We start from the raw sequence: 15,821 nt of genomic DNA, 5'->3' as shown, positions 1-15,821 counted from the left end.
CACTGTCTGGAACTTGAAGGCTTTAGGGAACCATTTGTTCCCCCTCCTAAGGTTCTGGTGGATAAAACTCAGGTTCCTGTGTTTGTGTGGCAAGCACTTTACCAACAGAGCTCTCTCTCCAGTCCTACGCTGTATTTTTAAAGCTATTTTTCTTTTGGGTGAGATTACAAAGTTATGAGCTATTGCTTTTTATTTTTATTATTTTAGAGAATCTTTTTCTTTTCTTCTTCTTTGTCCTCTTTTTTGTTTGTTTGTTTGTTTTTCCTTTTGTTTGTCTGTTTTTTGTTTTGAGACAGGGTTTCTCTGTGTAACCCTGGCTGCCCTAGAACTTTACTCTGCAGACCCAACTGGCCTATAACTCAGAGATTTTCCTGCTTGTGCCTCCAGAGTGCTAGGATTAAAGGTGTGCACCACTACTAACTAGTTGAACATATACTTATAAAAGTACACCTATAAAATTTTCTCTTGGGCACTTTGTTTTTTGGAAATTCTCATTCAAAACTACTGGAACACTTCGTGCCTAATATAGATTTGTATGATGTGTTCTTGCTCTCGTGTGTGTGTGTGTGTGTGTGTGTGTGTGTGTGTGTGTGTGTATCATATAATAAAATAACTATTTTATCTCTAATAACTGCTATTAACTGTTTTCTTCATTTTCCTTTTCAATGTTTATTTCTGACCCAAGTTGACCTTCTGATAACTATTCTTCATTCTTCAGCAGTTTTAACTCAGATGTTGTAAAAATTGAAGTTCTCATAATATGTTCTACATAGGTTCTCCCATGGTAACAAGTCAGCAACCACAGTACAGATGTTTTTCAACTTATTATGAGCTATATTGTTACAACCTTATCATAGGTTGAAAAGATCATGAGCAAGAAATACATTTAACATGTGCAGATTGCTCTGAGAAACAAGTTTTCATTTCACTAACACAGCTAATGTGAATGGTGGGTCATATGGTGTGTTCAACTTCAGTTTTAAAAAACTCACAAAACCATTTTCTCAAATTTATTTTTATAATAACAAATTAATTTGCAATCTTATTTGCAATTTTTCTTTATTTTGCTATCATATAAGCTTAAGATTTAATAACATTCACTTTATGAATGAAACACATTTTAAACTTATTTTGCTGTTTAATCTAAAGATCCAAGTAGCCCTCTCCTCCAGTCGGGCACAGTGCACAAGGGAAAGAAAGCAAGAGGAAAGAAGGGGCCCATGCCGACGGTTACCCAGCTGCTTAAGCTTGCCCAAGAGTGCAGACCAGAGACAAAGCAGGAGAAGAAACAAAGACTGCTGTTCCATGCTAAGTAAGCTGCTGGCAAAGGGGACTTCCTACCTAAGAGACCTTGTCCTTCAGCAGGGAACAATGTAATCACCACCTTGAGAACAAGAAGTCTCAGTTGGCAGTGACTGCCCGCAACTTAGACCCCAATGATTTGGTGGTCTTCTTCCTGCCTGCCCTGTGTTGCAAGATGGGGGTCCCCTACTGCATCAAGGGAACGGCCAGGCTGGTCCACAGGAACTTTTACCATTGTTGCCTTCACACAGGTTAACTAGGAAGATGATGGTGTTTTGGCTAAGTTGGCGGAAGCTACCAGGACCAATTACAAAGACAAATAGGAGGAGACTCGCTGACACTGGAGAGGAAATGTCCTGGTCCTAAATCTGTGGCTCACATTGCAAAGCTAGAAAAAGATAAAGAACTTGCCACTAAACTGGGATAAATATACACTTTTCCTGAACATCATATAATTACAAAAAAAAAAAAAAAAAAGATTCAAGTAAAAATTTTGGAAATGCTTTCCCATACTCATTAATTTTTGAGTATTTTATGGACACAATTCTTAAATTGAACTTGTCACCGTTATTCTGATCCTTTGTGTGATGAAGACCATCAAGTAAGACCTAATAGTAAAAGCAAATGTTGGGGTCTTAAGAGATGGCTCAGCAGTTAAAAGTATGTTGCTCTTGCAGCGGACCCAGGTTTGATTCTCAGTATCCACAAGCTAGTTTACAAGTAGCAGTAACTCCAGTTCCAGGGGATCTGATGCTCTCTTCTGATATCTTTAGGCACCAAGCACACACACACATGTAAGCAAAACATTTAGCAAAAATACACATATATAGTATAAAATGAATGAATTTTAAAAAGCAAAGGTCAGGTGGGGAGAAGATGATAGAACTATCTTATGCACAGCTCTGTGAATGAGAAAGTTCTTTCTGGAGAAAGAACTCTAGGAATCAAGAAAGAACTGAGGGCGTCAAGTACAATGGGTCACACCTGTGATCCAAGTGTGTATGAGGCTGCAGGGGGATTTCAAGTTTGGGGCCAGAAAAGACTACATAGGGAGTTCCAGACCCACTGAGGTTATACAGTCAGACCCTGCCTAAAAAGATGGGGATGGGGAGAGGGAATGTTTATACGAATGAAACATAAATAGGAAAACTAAAAAGCACGTTGGAAAAGCAGAAATGCGAGTCAGCAGCTCTGGCTTCAGGAAGGAAAGAGGCCAGTGCAGTAAGTACATCGTGTTACTATAGTCTCTCTTCTCCTCTCTGGACAGTGCTGAGGACTGAGCCCTCAAAAGAAGCTGTTCACTAAAGAGACTCACGTAAAAGTGAGAGATAGTCCTCCCAACAGATGCCTGAATACCAACACAGACAAATATAAGAATTATGAATAAGCAAGGCAGTATTTCTGCATAAATTTATAACTCACCAGTAACTAAACTTAAATCCATGAGATACTGTATAAACAAATATAATTCTGGGCAAATAATTACAAAGATTAATTTTAAGAAGTGATCAGTAGGTACTGGAGAGCTGGCCCCAGTGGTGTGGGTGGGGGAGACTTGGCAGGCTGACCAACTCAGCTACCACCCAGGCCTAGATCCAGGGCTTTGAGTTGGTCCACCCCAACATCCACCACACCTATGAGCTGCTAGAGATCATCAAGGGTCTGGTCCTGCAGATTCAAAGCTGCAGGACCTCCATGACTCAGGCTAAAGCATGTTACCCAAGAAGAGTCTTGGTGAGGGTGCAGTATTGATGGTGTAGGAGAAGCCAGAGGCCTCAAACCAGACCAACGACTCATTGCAACAAACATCTGCAAGTAAAGCTGTTTGGACAAAAGGGTATACTGTGTGATACACAGTGGCACACTACAGCCCACATGGTGAGATAGGTTTTTTAAATTTTTTATATTTTCTTTTGGTGGGGGAGATTATAATTATGGAGAATGGATATGGAAGAACTAGGGAATGAGTGGGATTGGGGTGCAAGATATGAAATCCACAAAGAATAAAAAGTTTTGAAAAACATACAAAATAATCACTGAACTCAAAGAAAATACAATAGTTCAATAAATTTGGAAATAATTAAACAATTAAATTACTGTCATAAAGGATCCTACAGATATTTAGAATCTCAAGCAGATATGCTCAGAAGAAAATCTTTCCACATGTTATGTTAAACTGCAGAAAGTACATAATAAGGAAAGAAGATTGAAAGCTACAAGAGAGGAGTGTTAAGTCACTTATAAAGAAGGCCACCAGAATTCCAGCAAGATTATCAGCAGAAACTCTAAAGGTTAGAAGGTGTGGAATGCTGTATTTCAAGTCTTGAAAGTAACCATCAACTAAGAGTACTAAATACAGCAAGGTGACCTTCAAAAGTGAGATAAAGACCTTCCAAGATAAGCCTAAACCAAATTCAAGACCTCTAAACCATATACAAAAAAGGAAGATAATTACAATCATGAGAGAAACAATAAACCTCACTAGATTAGTAAAATGAGCCAATGAAAATTAGAAAGGAATCAAACATGATTGATTCAATAAACCATCAAATCTTTAAGATGAATTTAGAGAAAAAGTGGATGTCAATTATTCAAAAGAACCAGTAGAAAAACAACAAATGACAGAAGCTAGTAGTATATATATATCTTCAACAAGAACTATGAATTCTCCAATTAAAAGACACAAACTAGCAGGGTTAAAAACAAGACCCATCAATATGCTGCATGCAAGAAACCTATCCCATCGGTAAAGAAAAACTGAAAACCAAAACTTAGAGGTCAAGGACTAGTCAGCCATTAGCCTTACATGACAGAAATGTACAAGTCAGAAAAAAGACTCTCTGTGGGATATTTATCTTAAATTATTTTCATTATGAAATCACCTTAAAGAAATAACTACATTAGCTGAGATACTGTTCTGTTTGTTTTGTTTTTCAAAACACGGTTTCTCTGTATATCTTTGGTGTTCTGGAACTCACTTTGTAGTCCAGGCTGGCCTCTGCCTCCAAAGTGCTGGGATTAAAGGTGCATACCACCACCTCCTGGCTTTCTGTTAGCTTTAAAAGGAATCTGGTTTCCTTTACTTGTCTAGTATCCCATGTGTGTGTGTTTGTGCATGCTCTTGAGTCCAGGGCAGTGCATTGGTATCTTCTTCCTCCTTTGCTCTCTACATTATCACTTTAAGACAGTGTCTTTCACTAGACTGGGCACTTACCTTCTCAGGTAAACTTAGCTTAGCCAGTGAACTCATGGGATCTACTTGTCTCTGCACCCCAGTGCTGGAGTTATAGGCACACATAGTCATGCCTGGCTTTTTATATGGGTGCTAGAAATTTAAACTTAGGCTCTCATATTTGTAGAGCAGATCTTACCCATTGAGACATTTCCCCAGCTCTCAAAATGAAATAAATAAAATATAACTAAGTATTTGGAGGTCAGATTCATCATTTAAAAGCATGGGCTAGTTCAACTCCTAGCACCCATGTTGGGTAGCTCACAACCACTTGTCAGCTCCAGATAATCTGACACCCTCTTCTACATTCCTAAGGCACCTGCACACATATACTAGTAAACACACAGACATAAAAAATACAAATAAACCTTTTTAAAAAATGAATTAGGGTGCTAGAGAGATGGCTCAACAGTTAAGAGTACTGGTTGCCTTTGCAGAGGACCTAGGTTCAGTCTGCAGTACCTACATGGTGGTTCATAGCCATCCATAGCTCCAGTTCTGGCAGATCTGAGATCCTCTCTTCTGACTACCTCAGGCACCAGGTACACACATAGTACACATACATACATGCATGTAAAATATTCACACACTGAAAACAAAACAAATAAATGGGTATATTTAAATTAATGTATTATTTAATACAAGCAATAACCCATTATCTATCTATCTATCTATCTATCTATCTATCTATCTATCTATCTATCTGACCCTTCATCTTCTAAAACACCTCTGTATCCACCAAACACTTATTTCTCATGCTTAACATAGCTACAGTCTCCAGAGTCCAGTGTAGCTTATTTCAGGGCTCATTCATTTCTGCAGCTAAATAATCTTCCATTGTGCCAGGCAGTGGTGACGCACGCCTTTTAATCCCAGCACTTGGGAGGCAGAGGCAGGCGGATTTCTGAGTTCGAGGCCAACCTAGTCTACAGAGTGAGTTCCAGGACAGCTAGGGCTATACAGAGAAACTCTGTCTCGAAAAACCAAAAAAGAAAAAACAAAAACAAAAAAACAAAACCCAAAAAACTTCCATTGTGTGTATATGCCATAGTTTGTTATTGTCAGTGAATTTTTAGGTTGGCCACACCTTTTGGTTATTGTGAATAATGCTTCCATGAACACAAATATATAATATACGTTCTTTTAAGAAATTTTTATTTTGAAGTAACAGACTTTAAACAGTTGCAAAAATAGTATGGAATCCTATGTGCCCTTTAAGCCTGTTCCCAGAAATGATAACATCTGTACAGCTCTAATAGAGGAAAATTAGAAACTGGTTACATTATTAACATTATTAACAGACTTTATTCATCTTTCACTTTGTATTTGAGACAGGGTCTCACTAAGTTGTCAAGGTTACTGATGAGTTTGCCCTGTAGCTTAGAGGAATCTTAGGCTTAGAACATCTTCCCTCAGTTTCAAGAGCAGGCAGTATTTCAGGCTACACTACCAGCTCCAGCTCGAGTGTTAGGTAAACAGCATCTACAGTAGACAAACCCATTAAAGTTGACTTCTTTTTTACTCCTTGAGTTTCATCCTGTTTATCACGTCTGTCCACAAGGTCAGTAGTATTTCACTGTACAGATGTAATATTGTGCAATCATTACTTGCTGAATAACATTTGGGTTGTTTCTAGTATTTTCTTGTTATAAACAGAAGTATAATACAGATGCTAAGAACATACATACATATACAGGTACTTTTAGAAATGTAAGATGCCAAGAGTGCGATGTGAGGACCTATGGTAAGTGCATATTTAGGTGTATAAAAGCTGCCAAAGATATTTCAAGTGAATGTACCATTTTACTGTCCTACGATGCTGGGCTTTCCTCTTCCTCCTCCTCCTCCTCTTCTTCCTCCTCTTTCTTCTCCTTCTCTTCTTCCTCTTCCTCAACTTGCCTTGCTCAGGCTGGCCTCAATTTATGGCAATCCTGATAGGCATTCTGGGAATACTGACATCAGGCATCATACCCAGCAATATCTGTTATTTAAAGAACAATATATGATGTTTCTACATCTTTCTATACTTCTACAGAATCTGCTCATAACTAAACTGCTTTCTACAGAATCTTTCACTGTTTGAAAATGGAATAATTAATTGGTTCAGGCCTATTTCAAAATCAGCTGTCAATACAAATACAAAATCTGAACCAGGACATTTGTAACCAAGGCAACAACACAGGAAATAGTAGGTTTTCTTCCTGTCACATCTTGGCAAGGTATTCTATTTTCTAGGGGTTATAAGCTTTCCTAGCCTTCTAAACTACAGAGATTTCTATACTTCTCAATCCTGAGTTACCTGTTGAAAGGACATGCATTGCTGTTTCCTCTCCAGCAGGTCTTGGCTCTGGCTCACTTGCCCTTCAGAAACTTTCAGAAAGATCATGCCACTGCTTCTAATTTTCAACCAGCTAGTGTGGGTATGGTTCACACACTTCTAGATAATTATGCTGTGCTCAGGCCAACTCTACTTAAAAGAAGTTTTATGTTAATTAAAGTAGCAGTTGTGCAATGAATTTTAAATTTATACTTAATTTAAACAATCCATTTTTTTTGTTTTGTTTTTGTTTTTGTTTTTCGAGACAGGGTTTCTCTGTGTAGCCCTGGCTGTCCTGGAACTCACTCTGTAGACCAGGCTGGCTTCGAACTCAGAAATCTGCCTGCCTCTGCCTCCCAAGTGCTGGGATTAAAGGCATGTGCCACCACCGCCTGGCCAGTCCATTGTTTTTTAAACACTGAAAATATGGGGTTTACTATCTGCTTCTGTGCTGTACCTGGCATACAACAGTTTCCTCACCCTTCCTAACAGGAGACTTTTCAGCACTATAAAATTTCCAACCAGCCATCTAATTTCTGTATATTACCAGAGCAAATGGCAGGGAGGGGAGATATTCCACTTGCTATTTTTATGCCTCCTTGTTCCAAGGCACAGGGGTACTGTGTTGGCAGTCAGGAACAGTCAAACCACAGTAAACACAAAGAGTTGACACAGCAGCTCATTAGGGGTAGTAAACAGTGTGCCAACAGCAGTGAGAGTAGGGGAATGAGACCTCAGCAGGGCTTCTGAACTTTGACAAGTTTTTCATGGGAAATCACTCCTTATAAGGTTAGGTCAATGGAGGTGAGAAACAGTAATTAAAAATGCAAGGCAAAGCATACCTTCTGGGCTTGGGAATTTTGGTAAGAAAGGTCTCATATAAAGGAGCCAGAGGAACAATCCAGAAGTCCAAGTCGCAGTCAGCACAGACTGGAGGCCCTTTGGCAGACTGGCAGCCAGGGCAGTAGAGCATATAGTGTGAAGACATCTTGGTACTAATCTTTACCCAAAAGAAGGTGCACTTGCTTAAGACTGTGGCTTCAAGTCTGAACTGGGCACGGAAAAGAGGAGATACTGAGCCGGTAGGCTGAGACCTTTAAAGTTAAGAGGCAAAACGAACTTAGGAAAGCAAAGGAAACAAAAAAAAAGAAAGGGGGCACTATTAGCTGAAACTACTTGACTATTTAAAAATAGTCTTTCATGGAAACTATTAAACTACCAGATATCAAGACTTGATTTAAAGCCAAATGGTCATATGAGAACACAAAACTGCCATTACAGTGTGGTAAGCAGAGGACAGTTTGACTTTAAAAAAGAAAAATGATGTTAGAGTAACTCCATATATAACTAAAGGTTTCAGCAGGATTGAAGTCAGCCTGGGTCACAAGAGACCCTGCCAGGAAAGGAGAAAGGAGAAAGGACAGAAAGGAGAGGAAAGGAAAGGAATTTCATTTGATTCAAACACAAGAAACTGAAGGAAATCCAAATGTTAACAGCTTTTTCTTGGAAGTAAAATGGCCAGTGAAGAGGACAAGTGGTCAGGTGCTTGCTGCATAAGCATGAGAACCTGAGTTTGGAGCCAGGTTAAAATGACTCTAATCCCAGCCCAGAGGAGGGGCTTACTGGCCAGTCAATCTAGCCAACTCTGAGCTCCAGGTTCCCTGAGAGATTTTGCCTCAAGGAGGAAAAAAGGTGAACTAAGAAGATACAACTTGATGTTTCCCTCTGGCCTCACACACATACAATGGCCAGGGGACACCACCCTTATTCCTTCCTTCTTCTAGTCTTTAGTCTTACTTCAATATCAGATACTAAACAGATAAATTCCTGCCATAGGAAGCATACCTACTTTTCTAAAATTTCATAATTTTAAGAATCAGAAAAACAACATGAAATTAATCATTAATGATTTCAACAAATTAGCTGTATACTTTTGGATGAACTGGGCAAGAATTTGAATATAGCCTTGAAAATTAGTTTAGGTGACTTGGCAAAGCAAAACAATCTAAACAGTATGTACAAAATTCCATTTTGTTGGGCCAGAAGAAAGCTCAGTCGATAAAGGGGCTGTTGTACAAGTCTGGTGACCTGAGTTTGATTCCCAGAACCCATGTAAAGGAGGAAGAAGAAAACTCAACTCCACAAAGTTATCTTCTGACCTCTAAGCAAGCATGATGGTATGCTTGCCTATGCTCCCCCCACAACAATACATTTAAAAGTTTTTTTCTTTTAGTAAAAAGTACACATATAAATATATGTGTAAATATATAAATATGTGGGAAATATATTAGTTACTAACAGTAGGAGACCAGGCGCTAAGTATGGTGGTACAAGCCTATAAATCCCTTTACAAGGGAGGGTGAAGAAGGAGAACTGCCACAAGTTTGAGGCTACCCTGGGTTACATAGTAAGTACCAAGCCATCCCTTACTCTTCATAGTAAGACCCTGTTTCAAAAATCCAAACCAAAGCAAAACTCTAAGAAATCAATTTTTTGGATTTTTTTTTTGGAAAAAAATGTGGACATTTTTTGGCTTATCTATTTGATATAATTCTCTTGTATGCTTTAAGCATAAAAAAATATATCCACTGACTACTCACAGAGTATCTACTATACACAAAACTGCTAGAATAAAGGGAGTAATAACCTTAATAAAACTTAACACTTATAAGGGGGAATTAATATGAGAAGGACTAAACAGTAAAACTCTGTGTGTGTGTGTGTGTGCGCGCGCTAATATATATATAATATATATTTCCCACATATTTATATATTTACACATATATTTATATGTGTACTTTTTACTAAAAGAAAAAAACTTTTAAATGTATTGTTGTGGGGGAGCATAGGCACACGCGCATGCCCATGTTAACAGAAATAGTGTGGGTTTTTTCTTTTTCTCTTTGAGAAAGGGTCTTTCTATGTAACCTTGAATAGCCTGGAACCCTATACATATAGCAGGCTGGCCCCAAACCTCTGAATGCTGAGATTAAAGGTGTACCATGTCCAGGTAACAGAGATTCTGGAGGGTTTAACAGAGAAGATATCTGCCACCAAGGATAATACATGAAGGCACTGTCCAAGCACAGTAAGACATGTAATAGAATTTGATTATGAGAGGCTAAACCTACCCCCATCTTGGGACTAGCCTCCATCTTAAAAGAAAAAGAGGCTGAGAATTGGCCTACAGCAGAACCCAAGCTATACCCAAGTACCAGGAAGGACCCCATACCCCAGAGTTACTCCCTAGCTACTTCCAAGCAACAGTTGATCAAAGATTAGTCTGATTGTTTCAGATATACTTTCAGACTGTTTATTATTGTTTATGGTTTTGCTTCAAAGCACCTACCTGTTGGATTAAACTTAAACTCCCTTGCTTGCTTGCCATTCCCTATAAAACCTTATCCTGATGAGGGCTCGGACTGCACCCTCCCATTCTGCTGCCTCAGAGATGGTGGTGTGGCCCAAGCTTGAGCCTGAATAAAGAGACCCTAGTGTGATTATGCTGGAATCAGCTCCTTGGTGGTCTTTTGGGGTTCACAAATACTTCATGGCACAACAATTAGAATGTAGAATAGATGAAGTATAAGAATAGGCTAGGACACTGGCTGTACAGACTTTAGTTTTCAAAGAGGACTGCCATGACAACTTCTCCACATTCAGCAATGAGGAGATTAAAATTTTCAACTCAATACTGTCCCACCACTTCTCAATACCTCTACTACTGGTCCTGGCCACTATGTCTGAGCTGCTTCACTGTACCCAGCTCCTCAATGAATACTTCTGCTTTAACTTTTGCATTCTTATGGTCTATTTTCTATACAGGATGTACATGCATCCTTTTGTCTGAAGGTAGATTTGTGTAGGAGTGTGTGTGTGTGTGCGCACTCATGTAAGAGACTGACTCTATACACTGTACATGCTTAAGGACAGACTCTCTCACTGACTTGCATCTCAGCCCTAACATATCCTTTTAGAACATACATGGAGGAGGGTGGAGAGTCGACTCAGGCAACTTTCTTGTTGCTGTTGCAGAGGACCTGGGTTCTATTCTTGGCACCCACATGATGGCTTATCACCATCCATAATTCCATCTGTAGGGAGTCTGACACCTTCTTCTGGTATCCTTGGGTATCAGGCACACAACTTACACTTATAGAAATAAAAGAAAACAAAACACATATTATCTGACATCTTCCCTTGAAAACCTTGGGAAGTGATGGCTTCCCACTGCACACAGTATGTTTATAAAGGGTTTCCAACGCTGCCCACCCATCTTCTATCTCTGATCTGACTTCCTGTTAGTTCTCCTGCCTGTTGCTCTAGACAAACTGTGCTCATCTGGTTTACTATTCTATGAACACTTTTGTCTCTATCATTCTTTCCTCTTAGTTCTCTTCATGTAGGCCTTAAGCGTTCAACCCCACCATACATTAAACCACAAGTCCCATCAATACCCTGTAATTGGCACCCAGTCTATGACTTAAAGTAAAAGTAACAGTCCTTTATCTCCCTAATCAACTTTTTCTTCATGTCTGCTACCTTACTGTTGTTATATCTGCCTGTCCCAAACACAAGCATATATACATGTACATACACAATCAAGAAACCAAAGCAGTTTTATAACTGCTTGCTATTTCAGTATCCCCAACAACTAGACAAGGGCCTGACAGAGAACAGGTATTTGATGACTACTTTAAGAATATGTGAAGAGCCTCAGCAGATATTCAGCTGAAACTATTTACAATATGCTGTATCTATACAGAAGAATCAAAAGGAGGAAATTTACCTAATTTACCATGTGATTTCCTCTGGGAACAATTCACTATCAGAGTGCTTGAAGTTAAGTTCTGAACATACAGATACTTGGTTTCTTAGTGATTTATCTTTGAAAGGTTTGTCTTTACCAAAGTTATCTGTAATAGGAGTGGTGGTGGTCAATGAGAATAAGATGGAATAAATAGTGTATCTGCTTTTCTCCTCTTTATACTTCTCAGAAACTCTTTCTAGTCAACAGTTTCTGACCTGTCTTTCTCAGGGAATTGGTCTTTCCTACTGACCAATGAACCCCTAATCTTAGGGTAAATCCAGACACATAAATCACAGGTGTCATAAAGGGCTGTTGAGATGTTTGGCAGCAATTTTAGATGAGGTCCTAGGCAAAAGAAATTAATGCAGAAAAACCTGGAAAAGCTTTAGTTCAAGCATTTTAGAGTTATTAAGTTTCTGTACTTTAAAATGAAATCAATACAATAACATTCTATTCTCTATTCTCTCCTGAAACCTTGCTAAAAGAAAAGGTGACATTTTGTTTTGAAGTGAAATATTTAAACTTTTAATTTTTCTTTAAAGCCTGTTAAGCAATAAAAGCGTGGGGAAAAGCCCACTATTCATCTGTTAACATGTATCTTATTCTAACTTTCTCTTACTCTAAGTATGCTTCAAACAGTAAAGCTCCATTTGAGAAGTCACAACAGGTTCTTTCCATATCTTTAGCACTCTCCAGTTCTCCAAGGCTAACTTTTATATACTTACTTAGTGTTTATTATTCCACTTCTTTTTGTACAATGCTGGACAGAACTCAGGATGTTACTCATGCCAAACAAGACTTCTACCACTGAGCAGAACACCCCCAGCCCACACATTTATACTTGTGATACATGCTTTATGAATCTGAGAAAAAGAGTGGTATAGTTCTGCAAAAAAACAAAAACAAAAAACAAAACAATAACAACAAAAAACTATGCCGGGCAGTGGTGGCACATGCCTTTAATCCCAACACTTGGGAGGCAGAGGCAGGTGGATTTCTGAGTTTGAGGCCAACCTGGTCTACAGAGTTAGTTCCAGGACAGCCAGGGCTACAGAGAAACCCTGTCTCAAAAAAACCAACCCAAACCAAACCAAACAAACAAACAAACAAAAAACCCCTACATAAATGCTATATTGTATCTTGCCTTGTCACTTACCAGCTGATTTACCTTATGAAAATTATCTTTGTGTCTGTTTCCTTGGGGAAAAAAATTGAGGTTAGCACTCTATATACTACCTATAGGGTTACTGTAAGGATTAAATAACTTAATGTATTCACAGAAAGAATTTCAATTTTTTAAACTACACGTATTTATTTATGTATGCATGCACATGGAAGTCAAGAGGACACCCTGCAGGAGTTGGTTCTCTCCTTCCACCATATGGGTCTTGGGGATCAAAGTCAAGTCACACTAGGTTTGGCAGCAAGTTTTAACTCACTGAACCATCTCACTGACTCATGAAAACATTTTTAAAAGTATCTTGTTGGGCTAGGGACCGGGCTCACTGGTACAGTGCCTGCCTAGAATGCATAGGGCCCTGGATTCACGACTCAGCAACACAAAACAAACAGAAAAGGACATGGATGTAGCTCATGGAAAGCAATATGTATCAGTATTAGCAATTACTATGCAAAACTGCAAAAGGACTTATGACTGTGTATGTGCATACATATGCTTATACTAAATTAGAAAAATTAATTACCAAAATGTCATACATAAAATTCATAGTTGCTCAATATTTTCAAAGTCACATTAAAAATCAACAACAAAAAAAATGAAGTTTAGGCTATGAAGTCTTTCTGACCTACATAATAAGGAACTGAAAGTGCTTAAAGAGGAAAGGCTTTTATTTTTATAATTTACAAATTGATGGAAGCTGGACATGGCAGCATATGTCTGTAATCAAGCACTTGAGCTGCAGAGACAGAAGGATTAGAAGTTTGAAGGCAGCCTCAGCTACATGTGAGCTACATGAAACTCTGCCTCAAAAACTAAAAACAAAGTGTCCAAAACATTAAACTGGAATAGAAACATTTAATTTAGATAATTCTTGATAAAGTATCTAAATATATAAAAGACTGCTATAATGAGACTTGAGGGGAAGGCTTGTCAATTCCCCAATGAGATGCTATTTAATGAATTCCTTGTCTGTTAGATTTCACAAAAAAATAAACCACCAGTATTCAAATTTCACTGCCTTTTGCATCTAGCTTTTTATTAACTATAAGCAGAACAGCTTTAAAATTTTTTAAATAATGTTTTATAATAGAATCACCTAGATTATGAGATTTTCATAAACAATCAGATTCTGCAAAATTTATCAACGTCATTATGGATATATCTTTGCTTGACATGGGATTATTTTCATTACAGCTTCTAGGTCAAAAGATCAGATAACATTAAATTCAAGTGCCCTACGTATTTCAAGTCTTACTCAGTTTTTTTTCAGGAGCTTTTTAATGATTTAAAAATATATCTCTAAACACCAATAGATAAATCTGATACATACACTATATCTAATAAGAATCTAGTAAGTGCTATTTGCCGAACTAGAAATTAAGATGCTGGATCTAACTTTTTATTCATGTGAGATATATCCATGAATAAGACTACAATAGGTACTTTGTTTTAACAAATACACTTTTGGAGAGTGTTATGCCAGCGTTTAGAAACTTATAAAATGTAGGTAAACTAGGCTGCTTATATTAACGCATTAGAGTTGAAGCATAGTTCCCCCTAGAGTTTAGCATATATTTTTCTCTAATAGTTCAACAAATGTAAAATCTGATTTAAACCGTTCTACAGCCCCTATTCCCACCACTATCCTCCCCCAAATAAACAAAAACCCACCTTAGAGTATGAGGCTGTACCTCGTGGAAGATATTTATGCCCTAAAGTTTGAGTAAAGTTTTACTTCTCTTAGTGAGAACTCAGAAACAGAACCATCGCTCCTTTGACGCTCCCTGCCCCCTCCCCGTTAATATTTACATGTATGAGTCAGTTCTTTCCTCAACCGCAACAGATTCAGAGGGACATCACACTATATCTTGAATAAACCAACAAGGTGGGAGCGGTAGGAGGCACAACTAGTCTCAGTTTCCAAAGGGAAAAAGAATCCACCACCGTTCAGTTCACCCTCTGTCCCTGGCGCCCCGCAGCACCTGCCAAGTCCGGCGCTTAAAGAATAATGGCTCAACTTTCGGACGCAGCGAGGGAGAAGACGCAGATGATTTCCCGAGGAGTGCCGAAAAGGTCCTCTCCATAAGGGACACAGCTCAGGGCCGTCCCTGCCCGTTGGCGCATTCAGAGACCCTCCGAGGCGGCACAGTCCTGCAGCAGCCGGCCTCGGGCCTCCGCGAGGCAGACAGTGTTTACACCTGTCACGAGGGAGGTGGGAGAAGGAGGAAGCCGGAGCGGAGCCCCAAACTTCTGCACAGCGGCCGGGAGGGAACCCCGGCGCGCAGCTCGGGGCAGGTGAACGGCGAGGGGCAGGGTGGGCCACGGCGGCCGGGAGGGCACGGCTGGCTCTCCTCGGCCGAGCCCGGGATGCCGAGCGCCGTGCCACTCTGCTTCAGGCTCTGCCAGCGGCGTTCCGCATCCGCGGAGAAGAGCAGAGCCCGCGCCGGAGCTCGCAGGCCCGCACCCGGGCCGACGCGGGCAGGTGCTCCAGGCCGGGGCGACTAGCCGGGCCGGGTCCTCCGCACCCCGCGAGCGCGGCGGCAGCACTCACCTGGCTCGTCCCGGGCGGCCGCGATGGGCATGGCTTGGCGGCCCGGGGAGGAACTGGCTCCCCGGGGGAAGGACCGGTTACTCGGACGCTGAGCTGCTGAGGGCGGAAGGGGAGCTGCTCCCAGCCCTGTCAGCGGCGCGGCGCCATGGACGCCCACCCGGAGTTTCAGCGCTGCCGCGGGACCCCCATCCCACTACCCTCCGCCCTCTTCCGCCGCCGCCGCCTCCGCCTCCTCCTCCTCCGCGGAGACCCCCGCCCACTCCACACACTCTCCCATCATGCAGCGGGGAACCGCTGCTGTCGATACGTCACTTCCGGGCGCAGGTGGCTAGGTCGGGGCCGGGCGCTGGTGGGTGCCGGGGTGGGGGAGGACACTCCAGGGGAATTAGTGTCACAGAATTCTTACTTCTGCGCAGGCGCCGTCGTGTG

The 15,821-nt window shown here is 40.4% G+C and overlaps 1 protein-coding gene across 7 annotated transcripts in view; it reads right to left on the bottom strand.

The window, feature by feature from the left end:
• Aftph (aftiphilin) overlaps positions 1–15,535 on the bottom strand; it is a 53,522-nt gene extending 37,987 nt beyond the window's left edge. For 4 of the 7 annotated variants that reach the window (XR_013111737.1, XM_034508386.2, XM_034508387.2 and 1 more), the window contains exon 1: positions 15,393–15,535. The gene's annotated coding sequence lies outside the window, so the exon portion shown is untranslated. Of the gene's footprint in view, positions 1–6,333; positions 6,476–14,823; positions 15,153–15,392 lie in introns of those variants that run through there. The other 3 variants (XM_076938070.1, XM_076938072.1, XM_076938071.1) reach the window with 2 other exon arrangements.
• Between the last annotated feature and the right edge of the window lie 286 nt (positions 15,536–15,821).

The sequence above is a fragment of the Arvicanthis niloticus genome, chromosome 7 (assembly GCF_011762505.2).
Source record: "Arvicanthis niloticus isolate mArvNil1 chromosome 7, mArvNil1.pat.X, whole genome shotgun sequence".
In the NCBI taxonomy this organism is placed as follows: domain Eukaryota; kingdom Metazoa; phylum Chordata; class Mammalia; order Rodentia; family Muridae; genus Arvicanthis; species Arvicanthis niloticus.
The sequence above is the reverse complement of the archived record's forward strand: the minus strand, read 5'-3'. Positions and strand labels throughout refer to the sequence as shown.